This window comes from Talpa europaea (assembly GCF_964194135.1).
Source record: "Talpa europaea genome assembly, chromosome: X".
Lineage (NCBI taxonomy): Eukaryota > Metazoa > Chordata > Mammalia > Eulipotyphla > Talpidae > Talpa > Talpa europaea.
In genome coordinates, this window is record NC_140081.1 from 68,306,193 (window position 1) to 68,328,048 (window position 21,856).

The following is a 21,856-nucleotide window of genomic DNA, read 5'->3' on the forward strand; positions in this document are numbered from 1 at the left end:
AGGATCAGATTGCAATAGAAGGTACCCAGAGGTGCAGACAGAGGTGGGGATATGGAGATGGAGGGCCATTGTGGAGAATTACCAGCCCTTACACATCAACCTAGTCTCAGCCTGAAAGTAATTAATTTAACAATAGATAACAGTTCCACAAAGAATGAACCCCTCCCCAAAAGAAGAACACTGTATCAGTACAATTTCTGCACTAGCAAAACACAGCTCTTGTCCCAAGACTGCCCATCTGTGTCTATGCAGGTGTTGCTCTTTTTCTTTCCCCTTTTCCTAATAAACCTGTCCTTTTAAAATGTAACTTCTGGGGCCTCCCTGGGGGCGCAAGGAGACGCAAGCTAGCTGCAGCACGGGTTCAATCCCTGGCCAGGGAGGTGACCCACATGGTGCAGCAGACAGCAGACCTCTCCTGTCTCTCCCGCTGCTCCCCTCAGCAGTGTATTTCAGTAGAGCCTCCCGTTCTGCTCCCCACTTGTCTCTGGTGAATCCTCTCACCCCCTGCACCTCTGGCCTGCCCCCCAGCTCTTGTATGCATAAATAAATCTTTTTAAAAAATGTAACTTTCACCTAGTGCCTGTGTCTGTGTATAAGTCTTGTTCCCTGGGTAAACTCGCTGTGAGCTGCTGAAAGGGGAACTCTGCTGAACCTTTTCTCAGAGATTACCCAAGGACCCCACTGACTGAACCCCACATCGCATCAAAACCACATCAGTTAAGGTAGCTGAATTCTACCTTGTCACAGGTAATCCCAGAAATGTCAACTAGTCAACCAGATGGCACTCGAACTTCACAATGGCCCCACACAAATGCAAGATGTTTATGGTGCCCTTTTAGAGTTGACTGTGCTAGCATAGCTTTTAGATGTTACAGAAAAATTTGAATATTTTCCTGAGGGGTGCTTTTAGAGTTACTAGGATGTTTTTCAATCACTTGAATAACCACCAAAGGGGACATTAAATTGGATGGATAGTGTTTTGTGATTTTTTTAAAGATTTTATTTATTTATACAAGAACTGGGGTACAGGCCAGATGTGCGGGAGGGTGAGAGGATTCACCAGAGACAGAGCGGGGAACAGAACAGGTAGACGGATGAAATACACTGCTGAGGGGAGTAGCGGGCGAGACAGGAGAGGTCTGCTGTGCCATGTGGGATTCTCCCGGCTGGCCAGGATCAAACCAGCACTGCAGAGGCTGCGGACAGCTTCACAGTGCAGCGCTCAACTGCCTGCACCACCAGGGAGGCCCAGTTTTGTGTGGTTTTAAGGAACTGGCAGGGAACCTGTTGAAAGAACAACTTTACTTTGCTTTTCAGATTTATTGCTAAAGATAGTGCCATTTGTTGGGGTAAAACCAGTTAGCTTTGGTGACTGAGGCCAAGTGGGCTGTTAAGAGAAATGCCTGAGCATTGTTGCTGGGGAAAATAGAACTTTTACTAAGAATTCCAGGAAGCCAAGAGGCTTCTGGGTAATGTATAAATCACAGAACAAAAATCTCTTTTTCAGACCCAATGCCACTTCTCCGGTGATGTAATAAGTCAATAAGGTATGAGGCCTTTGTTCTTTTCAAGCTGCTTCAAATTGTCCATTTAAAGATCTAATACTCTAATTTATCAGAAACACCCTATCTGAAGGTTTCAAGGAATGAGTAGGAGGAGGGAAGCGCCATCCTTGGATTGAGGCTGTTAGGAGTTGCTCCTTGTGACCTAGGGACTTCCTCTCTCCAGGAAGGGGCCCTTGGTCTTTACGAATGTCCCCCTGGGACTTCTTAAGCCATCTCTCTTACCAGCAACTTGCATTACCAGGAGCGTTTATGTTCACTTCATGTCTTCATGTCCGCTTCTGACATCATCTTACTTTTTGTAAATGGTTTTGGGAATTGATGTGCCAAACATTTCCACAACTATATATATGCCTTGGGATTATATTTTTTGATGTCATTTTTATCCTCATTAGTAATGTGGATCCTTAAATTAAAAAAGAGATATGTTATATATGTTAGTTATACAAAAAACGACTCATACACAAAAGCAGGAGGAAGAAATTTCTCTATAGTTGCACATTCGCCACTCTCAGATTACCACCATATACCCTGTGGTAGTATTAATTGTTCCAAAGTTACCAACTTTGCCCTTTCAGATTTCCTTCCCCTGAAGGGGAACATGACCCTAATAACATCTCAGTCGGATCCATATTAGGGTTGCCTCTGCTCATCCAAACAAGCCCGGTCCAGTTCTTAGGGCTTAATTCCATTTGTTTTGCAACTTTGCACTCCTATTTGGTTCAAAGCTTTCCTCCTCCTCCTCCTCTCTGTGCTCCTGGCCCTGCCTGCTCTGTGGCATTGACCCTCTGTTGTTTCGATGAGAAGAAGAAAGAGAGAAAACAATTCAGTGTCGTGGATCAAGGCTGCCGCTTGCACCCTTCCCACAACAAGCCTGCAGTTGGTGCAATCACAGTCCTTGCAAACCTGCAGTTGGGCTGCTGAGGGCTCAGTGCTTTGCATCCCTCCCAGGCACTGATGTTCCTCTCTGGACTGGTGGCCTCTCTCTGCATTCCTCTGATGCACATGCTCTTAACTCCACGAGAGAGGGGGGTGTGTGTGTGTGTGCGCGCGTGTGTGTGTGTGCTGAGAGCCTGCAAAACTTGTACCTCCCAGTCTCCTGGATTGGGAGGATCTTGGGATCCAGAAATCCAAGGAGAAGATTTTTGCACCCAGTTCATCTGACAGTCCCATCATCACTTGGAGCTGTGTGGAGATTTCTGGACCTACTAAACATAGAGCTTCCATATGACCCAGCAATTCCACTCCTAGGTATTTACCCAAGGGACACAGAAACATCAATTCCAAAGGGCACCTGCACCCCTATGTTTATAGCAGCACTGTTTACAATAGCTAAGCTTTGGAAACACCCAAATGCCCAAAAATAGATGACTGGATCAAGAAGATGTGGTGCATATACACCATGGAATATGACTCAACATTCAAAAAAGATAAACACATGCAATTTGCAGCAACATGGATGGCGCTGGAAGGGATCATGCTCAGCGAAATAAGCCAGAAAGAAAAAGAAAAATACCGGATGGTCTCACTCATAGCAGGAATCTAGAAAACTTAAATAAGGGACCAGGAAAATGAATAACTATAAGAAAGTGAAAATCAAAATCAACAAAAAACTATGAACCAGAGACACTCTGTATGGGGGGTCGGGGGCGGGGAGGGGAGGGATTGGGGTCAAACTAAGGGGGTTGCAATTGTCTGGGGAATATAAAAATAAAATTTATTTAAAAAAAATAGAAAATAAAAATAAAATAAAATTCCTGACTCCTTTCCAGTGGCTATAGGCCTGGTCAGCACAGCAGGATGGGGAGGTAAGCAAACTCCTTATCACCCCTATGGGTCCTTTGAGGCCTCCCTCCAGTGGGCTAGGGGAGCCAGTTCATCCCAGCTCACAAAATTGGTTGTTAAATTTTCAGAAAATGTGTTAGTCAATTGACGCCACATTGGTAGCTTCAAATTGACCATGGAAGGAGAGTTTACATGTCAAAGATATCTCCAGTGGTTGTTAAACATTTACCAAGAATGCCACTGCTTCCCTTCCACCAAGAACAGGGGAAGAAGGGATGGGGGTAATCTCTCACCATCATTGCAGTTCCCAAAAAGTAACCTCTATTTTCCTTTCAACCCAGTTCTAAGTGGGAGGCTGGAGTGGAGGTAATGACAGAGCCAATTCAATTGAAATGGGACCTCTATTATGTAGTTTGTCTCAACAACTGGGGCTATTAGATTGTTTTAATGGCTTCCTACCATTTCATTGTACCAATACACTATGATCTTTGACATTAACCTTATTTTAGGCATTTAGATTATTTCCAATTTTTCACTATTTTAAACAATGGTGTGAAGTACATACTTGCATGAATTCCTGTGTTTGATGAAGGGTTCAATAAATGTTGGTGATGATGATGGTGGTGATGATGATGATATTTAAGTGGGGTTACCAGGCTCAATTCAGAGCCCCTTCTTTCCCATCAATACCTTAATGCTGACATTCAGGCTTATTCCACCAGGCAGGTAATTGGAAGTTTCCTTGAGTCAAGGATACACACTCTCTCTCTCTCTCTCTCTCTCTCTCTCTCTCTCTCTCTCTCTCTCTCTCTCTCTCTCTCTCTTCACACACACACACACAATTTCTCAGTTGCTTCACTCACAAATACAAATGAATAGTTAAGGATACTCTTTGTCAGAAAGAGACTAAAACAAACATTGAATTAAAAAACTACAAAAAAAAAAACAATTCAGGGAGCAGAAGAAACCTTGGACAGAACTATGCTATTAATATTCTCAGAGAAGAATATTACATTGTATACATGAATAATACATTTTATACATGAAACACTGATATTAGAAACAAAAAGGAAACATTCTGAGAACAAAAATGAATTCTTCCGGCCTTCCTGTGGCCTAGGGATTAAGTCTCAGCCCTACAACCCCAACCGTCTCAGCAAAGCGAGGCGGGAGTTAGATCAGGGAGTTAGATCCCTGATCCTCCACCAGGGAGCTACCCACATGGTGCACCAGACCCCTCCTGTCTCACCTGCTGCTCCCCTCAGCAGTGTATTCTAGGAGATCTGCCTGTTTTTCTCCCTACTCTGTCTCTGGTGAATCTTCTCACCCCCCCCCCTACACCTCTGGCCTACACCTCAGTTCTTCCAAGCAAAAATAAATAAAATTAAAATCTTACAATAAAGGAATAATTCTTTTTTTAAAAAAATGAACTTCAAAATACAAACTGAGTAGAATTATTTCTACTTCAGTAGATAGAAGATACATTTAAATAAATTTCCCAGAATGCAGAAGACAAGGAGGAAGGGGTGAGAAATACAGACAAGAGAGGAGAACCAGAGAACCAATATCCTTTAGGAGACAGAAAACAGAAATATGAAGAGAAGAAATAATTAAAGATACTAGCAAAACACAACAGAAAAAACTCTTAGACTCTGTAAAAATATGGTGATTGCCAGAAGGGAACAGGGTGGATGGGGAGAATGGAATGGGGAGGGGGTATCAGCTTGATAGAGAGAAGGCACTAGAACTGGGGTGGTGGGTAGGTGAGGCATAAACACATATGCAGGTGTGAAGCTGTACTCCCAAAATTATATATTCTTATAAGTCAATGGTAAATCAATAACATTTCATTAAAAATAATCAAAGTGGGCCTCCCCAGCGGTGCAGTGGGTTAAGGTGCAACCTATGAAGCTGTCCTCAGCCTCTACAGCACGAGTTCGATCCCCTGGCCGGCCAGGGAGCTACCCACATTGCGCAGCAGACCTCTCCTGTCTCACCCGCTGCTCCCCTCAACAGTGTATTTCAGTCAATCTGCCTGTTCTGCTCCCCACTCTGTCTCTGGTGAATCTTCTCACACACTCCCCACCGCACCTCTAGCTTGTACCCCAGCTCTTACTTATTTATGCATACAGGCCAGAGGAGTGGGGAGGGGGTGTCAGCTTGATAGAGAGAAGGCACTAGAACTGGGGTGGTCAGAGCAAGCTGGCGCCCACCCATGTCTGTGCTAACCCCTTTGCAGACCCTTGCCCAGGTCCTTGTTCTTTTTTTCTATCTCCCCCTTTTTTTTCCTTTGTAAAAGTCTCAGGTTCTACTCCCTTGGGTGCATCACTCTAAAGTGACACGGGCCTGTAAGCCAGAAGAAGAAGACATTCCAACCAGTGGATGGACGGCAGCCCCTGATCCAGAAAGTCCTCTCCGCTTGAAACTGCAAAAGGATCCGCCCTCCAGACCAGGGTTAGACAACAGCCCTGCTCTGGCCACAATTGGGAAGCCGGTCAGTCCACACACGGTGGAAGATTGAGGATCCTCTACATGTGTGATTTTTGGGTCGTTATTCCAGTTGGACTAGTAGCAGCCCTCCTGACAGTTGGTCTGGCCACAATGGACTGGGATTGGGAGGCCTTCTTGCCTTAGGTTACCTGAGGTGGTGTGTGGACATAATTGTTTTCAAATGTTTGCTAAAATGAGCCTGCTTGCCAGTATCCTCCTACACCTGCTCCTCACCCTTGCTTCTGTATGTGAGGACTTATCTTCCCGACCCCGAGTAACTGCAATTAAGCCAGGTTTTGTACCCAGCCTGACAAAAGGGCCACAAAGAACAAGGGAGTGCTCTGGTATCCCACCACCCTGGGCTTCTTCTGGTTGCTCCCCACAGATGCCTGTGTCCAAGCTATGAGACATAATCAGTGCTGCACACATGGCTCTCAACCGCTCTAATGCAGCTCTTGCTTCAGATTGCTGGATTTGGGTAGGGCCAGGTCCTGTCCAGTATGAGGGAGTCATACTTGACCCAGGTTTGTTCCCTCCAAAGATATCACCTAACTGCTCCTTGATCTGTGCCACAGATGGCACTTACCTGGCCTGTGCTCAGGGAGTGTATCAATGTGCTCCTCACCCCCTACCAGCCAGTTGATAGTGAGCTGGACACCTTGGAGGATGATGCCTTATGAAATAACAACTCACAAAGGCGTCAAAGGGGGGAAATGAAAAGGAACTGCTAAGCAAATCTTTCCTTCTAAAGGGTCTTAGACCTGGTGCAGTAAATAATCCAATGCAATTGTAAATAACAAGTTTGCTTACTTGATAAACCTTTCCTTAGAGAGCTTTCCATCTAAGTTTTAGCTTATCTAAACGAGGTTACATTTTAACAAGGTCAGACAGCCGGCCAAGTGATTTATCTCTCCAAGGACATCCCCAAATGTCCATATTTCCTCCTTTGTCTAGGAGTTTTAGAGCAAATAGTTGTGCTTGCTAACCGCTGTTATCAATGTAAGACGGTTGTGTATAAAACAAACCCTTTGTCTCTAGATGGTTGCTCAGATCTTATGGGACTACCCAGTTCTGAGACCTCATGCACGAGTAATAAAGCTTCTCCTGACCTCACCATTGCTGAAGTACTGTTTGTTCTTCCCTTGCCTGGGTAAGAGGCTAGAATTTATTTCCGCAACAGTTCTATTGTTTTGATGATATCAACTGCCAAGAAGGATTTGTGTGGGGTTTAAATAACATAATACAGATAGAACTCTTAGCACACTACTTGGAGCATATATATGTCACAATTGAAAATCCTTGTTACACAGTAGGTACTCAGATATTTTAAAGTGCAAAGTTGTTATAAGATTAGTTACAGAAATTTATAGTCAGGAAGGTCAATCAGTTGCATATTGTCTTCAAAGTCCAGTGATTCCTGGTCTTTTAGCCATTTTGGATTCTTTTTTTAAGATTTATTTATTTATGCATAGAAGAACTGGGGTACATGCCAGAGGTGTGGGGGTGAGAGGATTCACCAGAGAGAGTGGGGAGCAGAACAGGCAGATCTACTGAAATACGGTGCTGAGGGGATCAGCAGGCAAGACAGGAGAGTTCTGCTGCTCTATATGGGTTAGCTCCCTGGCCAGCTGGGGATCAAACTCTTGCTGCAGTGGCTGCCAATAGCTTAATAGCACTGTCTTTAACCCCTGTGCCACTAGGGAGGCCCTATTTTGGATTCTTAAGGCTACTTCCCATCTTCTATTTGTATACAAGATTGAGAGCCATCACTTCTGGTGTTCTTCATTATACGTCCATCTCCTGCATTATGAAAGCCAAGAAAAGTATCTGTTTTTGTTCCTCTGACATTTAGCCTCAGAGTGGAAGTGCACTACAGCAAAATAAATGATGTGGCTTTATTTTCTAGAGCTCGAGAGCTTGATTCCTTCAAATAAGTGTCTCAGACCAGTTGGAGTTTTCTCCAGCATTGCAAGGTGCTGGTTCTTCTAAGACTGAAGACACAGCTTTCCCCTGACAGCCAAATAATGAAATCTTTGGACTCTCCGGCTGTGAGAATGGAATCAGAATGAACAGCCTAACAGAGCCGTAGCTAAGATCTTCACGACTGAAGTGTGGATGGGGAAGTTCTCTTCCTCCTCAAACAGCCCCTCCTTTTTAATCCTGTTTTATTTATTTTTTTGTTTTTTTTTCTTCCTCCCATTAAATTGCATACTAGATGTATGGTTTGAGAGAGTCTGATGTTGATTAAAGGTCTAGTCACACTACAATCAGGATAACTTTTCTTATACTACAAAGTAGCAGAAAGTTTGTAGACTAAAAACAGTATATAGGGGGTATGGCACTCCCTGACTCTGGACCTGGTTTTGAAACTCATTTCTACCATGAACTGCCACCTTAAGCAACTTAACTTAACCCTTCTGATGGAGGATAAAGATAGAAAGGGTGGAAAGGAGGCGCCACTAGACCAAAAATCTAGCTTATACAATACCAGGAGCTGGAGGTGGGGGTAGAAGTGATTAACATAGACGTTAAACCAGGTATAGGAACTAAAAATCCTTAGGTATCTCAGACTGTTGTTAGTGTCTTGGGGCACAGACTGGAGGTAAAGATATGGAGATTGAGGGCCATTGTATAGTCTCCGGTCCCTTTCAAATTCTACATAGTCATCCGAAATGAACAGCAAGCAGACCACTCCACAAAGGAGTGAGCCCCTCCCAAAGAGCAGACTCTATCACTGCAATCTCTGCGCCCTCAAGGGGCAGCAGTGCTTCTGCCCCCCTGCGCCATGCAGGTGATTCTTTTAGCCAATTCTCTCCCTCAGCAGAGGCAGCTCTCCTCAAGTCTGCCCGCCTGTGCCCATGCAGGCCTCTCTCTCAGCAAACCTGTGTCTTTCGGGGCAGCCCTTTCTGCCCACTTGCGTCTATGCAGGTGTCCTTTCTTCTTCTCTCCCTTTTATAATAAACCTGCCCCTTTGGATATAACTAACGTCTCTGTGTTGTGGAGAAACTTGCCTGGGAAACTCGCCTGTGCCAGTGAAAGGGGAGCTCTGGTGAAACTTTTCTCAGAGTGAATCCAAGGACCCCTCTCTCGGCACCCAACAACTCCAAAAACGACTTCACTTCCATGCCTTATTTTTCTCAGCTGGAGAATGGGGATAATGATAACATCTCTTTAAGATTCTCATGAGGAATAAATGAGACACAGCATGCAAATCGCTTCACACAGTGCTTGGTGCACAGTAAGCACTGAGAAAATGCAAGCAATTATCTTCATTCATCACATTTCCTTGGGAAGTGTAGCAGTTCCTCTCCACTGGAGATATGGGAGTCGAAAGGTACATAATCAAGCCGAAAGTCTCTTCGTTTATTATCTACAATGAAACATCACAAAAGCTGAAGGATCGCCAAAATTATTAAAAACACTTTTTATTTCTTCAACCTGGCAAAACGAAAGCTGCCTTCTTGAAATCACCTATACTTTCTCACTGAACTTCTAGCGCCCACTAGTGGTCACATGCTAAAAATGTCCCCCAAGTTACCCTCTGCCTAGAGAGAATAACAACCCAAAATGTGAGCTCTAAATTTGAGGTGGAGGGTTAATTCCTTAATTTGCAGTTGTGGTGCTGTGTTTTTGAAACCATGACTCAAATCAAGGTGCCAAATATTTTAGGTGTGTTTAAACTCTTGTTTGTGAGGACGTTTGAGATGGGAATTCTCTAAGTAAACGGGTGAAAATACAGTAACAACCTCAGAGAACACTAGGCTGCATCAACAGAAACCACACTAGGCCGCGATACTCAGTCTTCAGAGTGGCCACAGCAGCTCATGGATGCCTTTGATGTAGAAAACAACATTTTCTGCCCTTAAGGACTTCTGGGAACAGTCATTCAAAGCTGTATGAATTATTCAGCAAATTATATTTATATCTTCTTTAAAAACTAAGAAACTTAGATTGACTCCGTCTAACTGAATTCTTGAGAGAGACTTCAAGAGGTCAAGACAATTCAATTTTCAATTAAAGGGCAATCTCCAAACCTTCTAATTTGGATAACCATGCAACATTGAGTCTGAGGGGAATGGAAAGGCCTTTTTAAAAAAGATTTATTTATTTATGCATACAAGAAGTGGGGTACAGGCCAGAGGTGTGGGGGTGAGAGGATCCACCAGAGACAGAGTGGGGAACAGAACGGGCAGACTGACAGAAATACACTGCTGAGGGGAGCAGCGGGTGAGACAGGAGAGGTCTGCTGTGCCAAGTGAGTTAGCTCAATCCCCTGGCAGAGGATTGAACTCATGCTGCAGTAGCTGCGGACAGCTTCACAGAGCTGTGCTTAACCTCTTGCACCACCAGGGAGGCCCCAGGGCATTTTTTATTCCAGTGACATCAGTAATATCATGTGTAAGAGTTTTATTAAAGGTTCAATCAAAAAGAATGACCCATGTTGCCTCACGTATTTTTTACTGCTTATTTTTTACTGCCTTCTTCTGATATTTTCCTTTGTGGCTTTTCTTATATCTGGTGCCTCTCCCTCCTCTAAACCTCCCTCAAACCAATTCAAATTTATTTTACAAGAGTTGGGTTTAGGAGTCAGACTTCAAATTTCCTGAGACACCATCTCCATACAACCATTGAGTTAACATAATCACTAAATAGTATATTCCAGAAAATGTGACTATATAACCAAAGTTGCCACAGTTTCAGAGTTCCTAGGAAGGGAGTTGCCTTTCTGGCAGACTCCCAAATGGATCTGAATTCTCTGTAGCCTACCCCATACTCCTTACTATTGCCACATTGCCTAGGATCTCGATTTTTGTGAGCTTATTTGTATTTCTGCATATTTGGCAAGTGAATATTAGAACGTATTGTACCTACCAGGTGGTGCTGCACCCATTATGAGCTGAGTACAGAACACACCAGAGAGTTTTAATGGGGTACAGAGAGAACATCTAAACAGTAGAGATCATATGAGAAAATTTTCACCTATTAAGCTGAATAACTTCTGTTATGGCCGTTTTTGAAACTGGTTTATGCTATTTAAAATATGAACCTTCCAAAGCCCTGCCAAAATGTGCTGCAATTATACCTGCCATGGATGATAATGACAATCACAACTGAAAAAGGAAAAATCAAGAAAGAAACAGAAACTAGGTCTCCCAAAACACAACCGAAAAAAAAAAAAAAGCTAAATGATGCAAAGGTATAAAACTTGCCTGTTGTAAAACCTAAGTTTACTTTTAAAAGATAAGAATTTGAGCAGAAACTGTATGTTCTGGAATGTTGTTATGTTCTCTCATAACCAGAAGAATATTTGCAACCGGCTCTGAGCATGACAGATATGCTCGATGAACCCTCTCTTTGTTTTATGGAAAAGCAGCAGTTCAGGTAGATGGGTTACCCACTTCCAGGAAAGTGAGCTTCTCTCACTTCCCTAAGACTTGGCAACATTTTAATTGCTGTTTATAACAGGAACAAGATTCTGCAGGACTTTTTGAGCCCTCAAAGAAACTCAATCTTGCTTAGCAGAATTTGAATGTTAAATATATTTTATTGCCTAGGCATTCTTTTACACTGGTAACTGTCATGCCCAACACAAGCAATTCCAAGCTTACAAATAGAGCTGGATCCAAAAATGTCTTAGTAAAGAGCTATTTTGTACTCTGATTCCTTTTTCCCAAGAATTGATGACAAATGATGACACGTTCCAAGTCAGCCCACAAAGAGCTTATTTAACCTTTAATGATGATGAAATGGGGAAGCGTGTCCAAAGCAAACAGCAAAAAAAAAAAAAAAAAAAGGTTGTAGCAAAACTGGTAATTAAATGAAGCAGAAAGAAAATTGAATAATTATTTTCACCTCTCCCCTACCCCCAAATGGCAATGCAGAGAAAAGCAAGTCTAATTACGAAGGATGAGGGTATCAGTGGAGATTTTGTGTCAATTTAAATGGGGCGGTTTCTGCAGGAGTTCTGGCACTTGGTGACCCGGTGCTTAATTATGCTTTACTGTTAACATTCCTCTAGTACTTCAGAGTTAGTTTAGTTTGTGGTGCTGAAGAATACACCCCATTCCTTATTAGAACAACTAAATGGAATGACGTAAGTGAAAGCCTATTGTCTCCTGCACAGCATCCAGTCCAGAGCCTGGCCAAGTGGGAAGCAATTAGTGACCACAGGGTGAGTCTGCACTATAGCAGCAGGTATTAAGCCAGAGTGGGGTGGCATTCCCAAAGAGGTGGTCATGAACCCCAGAGTTTGACATCATTAAAGGCAGTAATAGCATCTTTTTTTTTTCAAATTTCTATTTACAGAGTTGATATTTTTAATAATTTGGTTTTTTTTTTTATAAATTTGAGTTGAAGTGTTTTTTCTTTTTTTTTTTTAAGATTGTATTTATTTATTTATACAAGCACTGGGTACAGTCAGAAACGTGGGAGGGTGAGAGAATTCACCAGAGCCAGAGCAGGGAGCAGAGCAGGCAGAAAGGCCGAAGTAAACTGCTGAGGGGAGCAGCGGGCGGCAGGAGAGGTCTGCGCGCCATGTGGGACCCTCCTCTGGTGGCCGGGGAGCAGCCGGGGATTGAACCGGCGCTGCAGAGGCTGCGGGCAGCTTCGCAACCCAGCGCTCAACCGCTGCGCCACTGGGGAGGCCCTATTTTTAATAATTTGAAAACTCTCACTTTTTTTTTCAGTTATTAGCTTATCAAATATGATAAAAATTGATTTAATTTAAATTTCAAGCCATAGCTATATTCATTGCTAAGCTTTACTGCTTTTTTGTTCTTTTTTATTTAAGATTGTATTGTACCATTCTGTAAGTTTCAGGTGTGCATATTAAAAATCAGGATGTGGGCCTCCCCTGGTGGTGCAGGCTGTTGAGCGCAGCCCTCTGAAGCTGTCCACAGCCTCTGCAGTGCTGGTTTGATCCCCACCAGCCAGCGAGGGTCCCACATGGAGACTCAGACCTCTCCTGTTGCGCCTGGCAGATCCCTCGTGTCGCACCCGCTGCTCCCCTCAGCAGTGTATTTCGTCAGTCTGCCTGTTCTGTTCCCCACTCGTATCTGGTGAATCCTCTCACCCTCCCATGAATCTGGCCTGTACCCTGGTTCTTGTATAAATAAATAAATCTTTTTTAAAAATAAAAAAATAAAAATCAGGATGTGTATTTACTGTATATACACAGTAAATTTACCACTACACTACAAGTGGAATTCTAACCACCATACTATTATTCTCCCTTTTACCCACCCTCATCCCCTTCCAGTCTGGTAACTGCTATTGATCTCATACTTTAAAAGTTTGTTTTTGTTTTATTTAGTTCATCTGTTGGCTTGGTTTCTATGTTTACCACATATGAGTGCAATCATATGGTGTTCATCTTTCCCTTTCTGAATGATTGCACTAAACAATATACCCTATGGGTCTAACCATGATATGGCAAAAGATAGACTTTTGGCTTTTTTAATAGCTGAGTAACATTCCATTTTGTATATATACATCTTCTTGATCCAATCATCTGTCAATGGACATGTAGGTTGTTTCCACCTTTTGGCAAATGTGAATAGTGCTTCAGGAAAGATGAGGGTGCATATATCTCTTTGAATTTAATACTTTTGAATTTGGTGGTTAAATACCCAAAAGTGAAATAACAGGGTCATATTGAATTTCCATTTTCTTTTTTTTTAAGATTTATTTATGCATACAAGAGCTGGGGTGCAGGCCAGAGACATGGGGGGGGGGGTGAGAGGATTCACCAGAGACACAGTGGGGAACAGAACAGGCAGTCTGACTGAAATACACTGCTGAGAGGAGCAGCGGGTGAGACAGGAGAGGTCTACTTCCCCATGTGGATCACCTCCGTGGCTGGGGATTGAACTCATGCTTCAGTGGCTGCGGATAGCTTCATAGGCTGCGTTGTAACACCTTGAGCCACCAGGGAGGCCCCATTTTCAATCTTTTTGAGGAATCTCCATAACTGTTTTCTGTAATGTCTGCACCAATTTACATTACAACAGTGCAATGCAATTCTCCAAGAAGATATACAGGTTGCTAATGGGCACATGAAGAGATGTTTATCATCTCTTATAATCAGAGAAATGCAAATCAAAACAATAGTGAGATATTGTTCCACATCTGTGAAAATGGCTATTACCCAAAGATAAGAAACAAGTGTTGGCAAGGATGTGGAAAGAATGTGGCTTGGAGGGAAAGGCCATTGGGCTGCAAGTCACAATATTCAGTGATGGCAGGGTGGGAATGAAGTCAATGGTTAAATATTCTGCTTGTGCTATCACAGTTCTGTCATAAATAATATCTAGAAATCAATGTTCCCAAGGGAGGCCTGATAAGGCATGGTTATCAGGCATTTTGGCCTGTATAGTAGTTGATCCCTGGCTTTTTCTTTCTCTGCTATGTCCCAGTGAGCAGGCTGATGAGATCTGTGATAGCAATAACAATGATTCCCATTTCTGGCATCTTGCTATACTCAAGTACTTTGTTCAGTTCTTACCATGCGTCAGCTCATTCAATGCTCATAAAACCCTGGGAGGCTAGTACATCTCTAGTGTCCATTTTATACACGAGGAGACGAAGGTTCAGAGAGGTTGAGCATCCTGCCCCTGAGCCACAAAGTTAGAAGCAGCAGACTTTGGACTCATCCCCAACATCTATTTGACTTGCAAGGGCTGGGACCTGAAGCACTTGTATCACTTATTCCCTTTGGCTAACACATTAGTCACTGATACTAAAAATAGCAAAACTGGGAGCATTTCTTTTATTCTAGACTCAGGACCTGCTCCCTGGGATACAGGCATTCTTGAGACCCCAGGCCATGGCGTGGGTATCCTAGTCTACCGTGGTCCTGCCTACTCGGTTGCTCAGGTCACAAACACGCTGGGCTCCCTGGCTGCAAGGACTCTACCTGACTGAGCTAGTCCTCAAGGGCTCCTGGGCCCGGCAGCAATCTGACTTGGAGCTATTTCAGCCCTGAAATAGAAACAGGAGCTAAGGATTTGCTTTCTAACATTTTGAAGCATTCACAAAAAGAAGCCTGTACAAAATATGCATATAATTCTTTATTAAACAACTGTAAACACTTCACTGCAAAAATCCACAGAAGTTTGCAAACATTTTATAAATAGAACCTATATTACAGTAAAAGAAATAACACAATTATTTACATGCAATACTGACAAAATTGGCACTTATTGAAAAGCCATTGTTGTTATTCCCCCTCTCATTGTCTCCTCCTTATGAGTGTCCTGATTCTGCAGGGTACCAGGCCTAAGAAAGTTGAGGGTTCACAGAATAAAATTCAGTGAGTACTGTTTGTGAGAGGGCGATATAGAACAAGGTTAAAAGCATGGGCTCTGAATTCAAATCCTGGCTCTAAGATTTATGGATCATGTGACATTAGCTACATCATGTATGCTCTCTATGCCTCAGTTTGACCATCTGTAGAATGGGCATAATAATAGCTCCTACTTCATAGGGTTATTATGAGGATTATGTGAATCAGTTCTTGACAGTCAGTGCTTTGTAAATGTTAGCTATTGTTGCTTCAAAAGAAGTTTAAACTCTCACAGACCAGGCTGGAAAGAGGATGGAGGGCAAGGGAACAGATATGATTCTTTTTGTGACTTTTCTCAGGAAAAATCATGGACCAGTAGTGACATTTGGAAAAAACAAGTAAAACCAAACCTTCCAGCGTTACTATCATCATGCACTTTGCTAATATCCCAAATGCATTTATGGCAGAGTTAGCAGAGAGCTCCAGGCTGCCTGGCAATATTTCTGTAACACTTAATGTGCTTCCATCAGTTTGTGGTAAAACCACTTGAGTGTTGTCAAAAATGAGGTTAAATGGCATATTCTAAGCTAGAAAAAAAAATACCTCTGTGAAGTAGGGAAATGAAGAACTTGTAGGAGAAGATGTCGGGAGTTCTGTGACCCTCATAACCGGGAAGTAACAGTTGCTCACAATAGCTCATTTTCCAGGCCCAGAAGCCAGGGGACATGGAAGGTGGTTTTAGCAGGGACTGGAGACGAGAGACCCTTCAGACTTTTAGAACACAACAGGCCACATTTGCCTCTTCTGGATTCAGAAGAGAAAGCAGAATGAGGCTCCATGGTCGGGGAGACTGGCTGACTATAAGTCAAAACCCATGCAAGGCAAGAAGTTTGGGGGGATTTGGAGTTAACTGGGGTGTGTTTTATCTCCCTGAGGAAGTTCTCAGGGATTGGTTCTGGGACCTCAGGGATTTCACAAGGAAATCATTGGGAGATTTAGGCCATCCTGGTCTGAAAATAGGACTAAGTCAAGGGTCACAGGTCAGGATCAGAGACTTGGGGTTTTCTATGGGTTCTTTGCAAGCTTTGGGGAACCTAAGAGGGGATATATCTCACTTCAGCAGTCTTTGAGGCTGGGAGCTAGACTTTGGTAGTAGTTTCTGGATTCTCTCGCATTTCTCACACTCAATGCCTGTTTATTCACAGCCTATGGTGAGAGGGGCCTCTAGGACAGCATTTCTGAGGAAACCGGCCTGGGAAGGAGTGGCTGCGGGAACTTGGGGGGTTATCTAGGGTATTGAGTTGCAGACAGCTGTTATTTCCTGTGACCGTATTTCCAGAATTTCTGGGTCATTCTTAGATCACATCTAGGGACAGAACGCAAGTAGGCATACTGTTGTTCCTAAAAGGAATAAAGGAGGTGGTAGGGAAGAAGCTTAGGGGTAGTTGGGTCCTGGGCTAAACCCAAGGTAAACCTCGTCCCAGTGTTCATTCTTCTTATTTGACAATCTAGTCATATATGCCACACAAATCACATATATGGCTCTAAGCCTTTGTACATGCCCTTCCCCTCATCTTCATTTCCTATTTCTTTCTCTTATTTTTTGTTGGCTGTTTTCTTCAGTATCCATGTCAATTCATCTCTTTCTGGAAGACTTTCCTGATGTTTCCCTCAATTCTGTTATTTTACCTTCCCCTGAGTGATAATGTATCTTAACTTCTACAACAGCATCCACTGCCATAATTCTGCCTACCAGAGCCCTGAGAGAAATGTTTCCTTCCAGAATCCTCCTCCCCTGCAAATGATGAGACCAGGAGAGGAATTCCATTTCAGCTTTCACCTACATTGCTCTTTCTGATTTGTAAACATTTCTCCCAAAGTAAGAGGAGCCTGGAACTCACTGATTTATGACTTGAGACCCCACAGAGTGAAGTACATTCTTCACTTCTCCACTGCTCTTAAACTCCAGAAAAGGTTACTCTTTGAAAAGAATTGTTACTCAACTCTGCCTTAGAAGAAAGTCTGTTCCCACTTCTTCTATTAAACTAATTCATGGGTTGGACAGGAACTGGGTTAAGAGTGGTGGCAACATATGAAAAGAATAAGCCACAGTACTTGACCGGAACCTTCAAGTAGGCAAGACTTCTTCACCTGCAATGATTATAGCATAGTTCAACAAGTGGTAATTCAGTGAGTACTGTTTGTGAGGGCAATATAGAACAAGGTTAAAAACATGGGCTCTGAATTCAAATCCTGGCTCTAAGGTTTATGGATCATGGGACATTAGCTACCTCATGTATGCTCTCTGTGCTTCAGTTTGACCATCTGTAGAATGGGCATAATAATAGCTCCTACTTCATAGGGTTATTATGAGGATTATGTGAATCAGTTCTTGACAGTCAGTGCTTTGTAAATGTTAGTTATTGTTGTTATTCCCCCTCTCATTGTCTCCTACTTATGAGTGTCCTGATTCTGCAGGGTACCAGGCCTAAGAAAGTTGTGGGTTCACAGAATAAAATTCAGGACACTAATGTGCCATAGGCCAACTATAGTCAAGGGAGTCAGGAGGCTGGATTAAGGCAGAGGGACCCCATACCGATACAAATACCAAACAGTAAGAGGCCTACTAGAATAGCTGCTGGGCATGAAGGCAAGAAATTAAACACGAGGCTGAGTCAGCTTGCTGACCTTATTTCTCTTGCCTCCTCCTCCTTACCCCACCCCCACTTCCAACTTGGGCAAGGCCCAATCTTAAGCAAGCCTGGTACAGAGGCAACAGGTGGTAAGAGCTAACTAACCAGAGAGAAGTAGGGTCAAGAAACCAACGCATTCCAGTCCACAAAGGTGATTTCCAGATGCACCAATGGAAAGAGCTAAAATGTACTCACCGCAGACTCTGCAAGTTTGCATAGTAAGGGTGGATCTTCCAAACTTGCAACATTTGGAAGAAGCCTGACGGGGGAGAGTGAGTCATGAGTTTACTTTGCAATCAATATTTTTATAATTTATCCTTTCATTGCCCAATTTCTAGCCCTAAATGAGTAAGAACCCTGCCTTCTCGACCCTGTGGTGATTTTCAACCAACTTTGGGGTTTAGTATAGTTCATTCCAATGAGATCACACTGCCAAAGTGAACACTGAGTCGTGTAATCAGCAGACAGCAGCTGTTTCCAGGCGCTGTCCCCGCCAGCATGTGAGGGAATGCTGTTGTCTGGTAAAAGGAAGTTATGTCTAGATGGCATGTAAAAAGTGTCCGTACTTTTGACTCATGGGCTCCAAATAAAATATCATGCAAAAATGATTCTGCACTCACGTAATAGTTGTCTTGCTATATTGGCCATACGGTTCCTTTGATGGCTGAAAATAACACAGACATAATACGTGTAACATTTATGCTAACTAACTTTGTTTCCCTGGCCCCTTCATTCATTTTCAGTCTGCCCCCTCTTCTTGGGAAGCAAGCATACTCTCTCCTTTTTTTAAATATGGTTTTTATTTTTATTTTTTAAAAGATTTATTTATTTTATGCATACAAGAGCTGGGGTGTAGGCCAGAGATGCAGGGTGGGGGGTGAGAGGATTCACCTGAGGTTGAGTGGGGAGCAGAACAGGCAGATGTACTGAAATACACTGCTGAGGGGAGCAGTGAGCGCGACAAGAGAGGTCTGCTGTGCCATGTGGTTATCTCCCTGGCCGGCGATTGAACTCATGCTACAGTGGCTGGAAATAGCTTCATAGTGCTGAGACTTAACCCCTTGCACTACCAGGGAGGCCCCAAACTCTCACCTTTCTAATTTAACTTTTTATTGTTGATAATTTCAAACATACACGAAAGGTAGAGAGGCTACTGTTATGAACTCCTATGTACTCACCTTCCAGTTTTAACGATTGTCAACATTTTGCTATTCTTTTTTTCATCTAGCTAAGCCTCCTTAAAAAACCTGTTTTTTGTTTTTAAGCCTCCTTAAAAAACTTGTTTTTTGTTTAAAGGGAAGAAATGCTTTAAAGTGTGTCTCAGATATTTTCTCATTTCAATTCTAAATACATCAGTGTATACCTCTAGCAGATTAAATGGTTTTCTTTTTTAAAAACAATCACATTTCTTTCTAGTCAAAAGATAAATATATTCTGGGCCTCCCCGGTGGCGCAGCGGTTGAGCGCTGGGTTGCGAAACTGCGCGCGGCCTCTGCGGCGCCGGTTCAATCCCCGGCTGCTTCCCGGCCACCGGAGGAGGGTCCCACATGGCGCGCAGACCTCTCCTGCCGCCCGCTGCTCCCCTCAGCAGTGTACTTCGGTCCTTCTGCCTGCTCTGCTCCCCGCTCTGGCTCTGGTGAATTCTCTCACCCTCCCGCGCTTCTGACTGTACCCAGTGCATGTATAAACAAAACAAGCAAATAAATAAAGCATGCCTCTATAAAAAAAAAAAAAAAAAAAAAAAAAAAAAAAAAAAGATAAATATATTCTGGGGACAAGATGCCCAGCAAAATAAACTACAGTTAGCAACACTCTTATATTTGGAAATTACTAACAGAGTAGATGTAAAGAGTTCTCATCACAAGGAAAAGTATTGTAACTATGTGGGGTGGCCATGTTAACTACATTCGTTATAACTGTTTCACAATATGTATATATAGCACATCATGATATTGTATACCTTAAACTTATGCAGTGTTACATCTCAATAAAACTGGAATAAAAAACATGATCCTAATACTACACTTAAAAAGTAACGATAATTTTTAAGTATCAGTTGATACTTAGTCCAATTTCAATTTTGTCTCATTGCCAAGTTCTGCTTCAGCACAAACAGGTTTTTCTTTTTTCAAAGCACACCCCAGCTTGAAACAGAAGAGATTTTTGAAATGAGGAATCAGAGGCTCTGAGATGTGGCGCGGGTTGCCTTAGTGGAGTCAGTGAATGAAAGGGCTGTGACTAGAATCCTGGCCTCTTCATCTACGGTCCCGTGCTCTTTCTGCCTCCTTCATGCTTTGTTTCACTTTCTACTCTCCACAGACCACCTCTGATGGGCTCTCTTAGCACCCTCATCCCCCCTGCTTTCCATCTGACAGAGCAGTCACCAGTCAGTATTTTAGGGTGAGAAAAGCAACAATAAGAAATGACATCAGGGCCTCCCTGGTGGCGCAGTGGTTGAGCGCTGGGTTGCGAAGCTGCCTGCGGCCTCTGCTCCGCCGGTTCGATCCCCGGCTGCTCCCCGGCCACCAGAGGAGGGTCCCACATGGCGTGCAGACCTCTCCTGCCGCCCGCTGCTCCCCTCAGCAGTGTCCTTCGGTCCTTCTGCCTGCTCTGCTCCCCGCTCTGGCTCTGGTGAATTCTCTCACCCTCCCGCGCTTCTGACTGTACCCAGTGCCTGTATAAATAAATAAATAAATCTTTAAAAAAAAAAAACCAAAACAAAACAAAAAACAAAATCTTAGAAGAATGCTCTGTATGTTCTCAACAGATTTAGTAAGAAATCAATGCCAGAGCTGATTGCTAACCAGCTTAGAAAACTCTGACAACTTCCTACTCATATATTAAAACCAGTGACATTCCCATGCCTCTGTCTGTACGTGTTTGCTCTTGTGAGGACACTGCTTCAGCCTTCGGACACTTGGGAACTTTGCTAATACTTGCCCAGGATTCCAGCACTTCTTGAAACAGTGGCACACCCTGGCACATGCAACAAGAAATGTTGTAGGGAACAGACCAACTGTATGACAGAAGTTTGGAGAGGTTGGACAGTGAAAGCTCATCATAATACTTGCCGACTGGGATAGCTGGAGGGTGGGCAGGTGGACCTTAAAGGCCAAGGGAATGGTCCAGGAAAAGAAGGGCTGGATGTGTTCTGTAGGAATACTAATATAAAGATCAGTCTGATTAAAATCTAGGTTCCGTGTTGAGAGTCTGTTAGATTACCAGTGGGCAGAGTATGGAGTGCCAGATGTGTCTGGCACTACTAACTCTTAAACAAGCAAACAAGTAAACCCACCAATGACTGAGCCAACTCATGATCAAATAGAAATCAAAAATAAAGTAGAGAGCCACCCCGGTGGCACAGCGCTTGAGCGCTGGGTTGCGAAGCTGCCCGCAGCCTCTGCAGCGCAGGTTCGATCCCCGGCTGCTCCCCGGACACCAGAGGAGGGTCCCACATGGCGCGCAGATCTCTCCTGCCGCCCGCTGCTCCCCTCAGCAGTGTACTTCGGTCCCTCTGCCTGTTCTGCTCCCCGCTCTGGCTCTGGTGAATTCTCTCACCCTCCCGTGCTCTGACTGTACCCAGTGCATGTATAAACAAAAACAAACAAACAAATAAATAAATAAAAACATGCCTCTTGGGAAAAAAAAATAAAGTAGAATGTTCTATTAAAACTTGGGTTATAGGGCCTCCCCTGGTGGTGCAGCGGTTGAGCGCTGGGCTGCGAGGCTACCTGCAGCCTCTGCAGCGCTGGTTCGTTCCCTGGCCGCCGGCGAGGGTCCCACAAAAAAATAAAAAACAAAAAAACAAAAAACTTGGGTTATAGATTACATTAAACTGTAGGTAATTTTGTCTTTTCTTTGAACAAATAGCTCCATGCAATGTTCGCATGATTTCAGTTTTTCCTCACTGTGTTATTTAAGCCGAATGTAATGCAGCTGCTACATTGGTCTGAAACCAAACTTTGAAAATCGATCCACCAGGATATCGCCCCTAAGTCAGGCTGTGGGGTGGGCTCCTGGCAGCCTAGGTGTGTCAGATGGGA